We start from the raw sequence: 2,018 nt of genomic DNA, 5'->3' as shown, positions 1-2,018 counted from the left end.
AAAAAAAAGAGCTTCAGAAGCATAAAAAATGTGGGACATAATGAGGATGAGAGTTTGAAGATGTCAGACCAGTAAAGCCCTGGTTCAGTTTTGCACACACACACACACACACACACACACACACACACACACACACACACACACACACACACACACACACACACGCACAGCAAGGTTAAAAGCGAACTATTTTTCCTCCAAACATTTAACTGTAAAACTTGCCTCTGACAAGTAAAACTTGTTTTTAAGATTTTCACTTTGGTTTTTAGTAGTTTTGTCCTAAATACACAGGCTGATAGTTTCTCATAAACATCTCAGTCAAGAGATTCTAATGAAATATAAATTTTCTACAACCAGTGGAGTTTTGTCTACTTGTAAGAGCCAACGACATACACTAACGAGCTCAAATATGGCAGTCAACTTAAAAGCATGTCTGCAATTTTAAACTATGGATTCTTTAGCAGATTTTGAAAAAAGATCTCAGGTCTGAAGAGGGGCTTGTTTATCTCTCTGTCCCTAAGTCACATCACTTCCTGGTAGGTGTCAACCTCTATTGCATTGTTGATCATTATCATTATAATTTCCTCTCAGTATAAATATTTTATTAATTAAAAAAAAGAATGAATTAACTAAGAATAAATAAATTGCAAAACCGATGAATGAAAATATTAATCAAACTTGTTTATGCCTATGATGCAATTAAGTCGGAACCACTTAAAATATAGGGGGGAAGCATTGGCTACGGAAGGAGAAGCTTAATTGAAGCTTAATTAAGTTCTTAATGCCTCTTCTCTCCTTCTTGTGGGGGTCATAGTGAATATTTTTGTCTGTTGAGGTTTTCATTTTGTGCAAACTAGTTAAACCTAAGCAATGAGTTCATCAGTGATAGGAATCACTAAAAGTGCATTAATTTCTTCCAAAAATTATAATTGTTTTATTCTAAAAAATGTCCACCACTCCATTCTTTTTCTTTTTCCCTCCCTGAAACACATATACACAGCCTTCATTGTGTGTCTATGTGTTTCAGGGAGGCAAAAGAAAAGGAATAAAAGAATAAGAATAGAAATTAGAACTGGATGGATAAAAATGTGAGCAACTAAGCAAAAATTTTCATTGTCGAATACAGAATATAAACTTCAATTTTACGTAATATTAATTTTGTACATAATGATCTGTTAAAAGCAACCTGAAGCCAGTTATTTAAATATAAAATACAGAGGCATAGGCTACTTTAAATGTGTTCAGATCACAAGTCTTCTGTAAATTAAGAGTGATTGGCAAGTCTCCACTTTATTGCAAATAAAAAATATGATTATCATTTGAGACAGCTGGCCAAAATAAAACCAAGGCATATACATTTTAAAATTCTGTTTTGTACAATAACCTGTTCAAAACAGAGGCAGAACAACTCATAATGAAGGTAACAACTACCCTGTTTAGCACCAAACCACCTCCTGCCAACCTCACACCACAGGAAATGAAAGTCTGTCTGTCTGTCTGTCTGTCTGTCCGTCCGTCTGTCTGTCTGTCTGTCTGTCTGTCTGTCTGTCTGTCTGTCTGTCTGTCTGTCTGTCTGTCTGTCTATCTATCTATCTATCTATCTATCTATCTATCTATCTATCTATCTATCTATCTATCTATCTATTGTTAAAGAAAAATGATTATTTTTAGTCTTTAATACAGTTAATCTTATGAACACTCTCATTTTGAACATATTTCTTAATTTTGAACAAGGTTGTGTTTATGATTTAAAACTAAGCTATTCAGGGGTAAGTATTCAAAGCACAGGAGGCCATAAAATGAGTATCTCCTGGGGGAGTGAATACCAGTTGAGCCTCAGGGGAGAGGTCTGCTTGGTTTACAGAAGGTCAAAAGTCTTCCAGAATAAACATCTAAGATGGTGTGAATTCTAGATGCCAGGACAATCTTTCCGCTTTTTCTTGTTAAAACAAAGAAGCAAATGACCCCAGATGTTTGCAGTAAATTAGGTGAAGCTCTAGGCAGTGTCAGAGATGGCT

The sequence above is a fragment of the Cyprinodon variegatus genome, unplaced genomic scaffold (genome assembly GCF_000732505.1).
Source record: "Cyprinodon variegatus isolate N-32 unplaced genomic scaffold, C_variegatus-1.0 Scaffold1322, whole genome shotgun sequence".
NCBI classification, from domain to species: Eukaryota; Metazoa; Chordata; class Actinopteri; order Cyprinodontiformes; family Cyprinodontidae; genus Cyprinodon; species Cyprinodon variegatus.
This window is presented reverse-complemented; position numbering follows the sequence as displayed.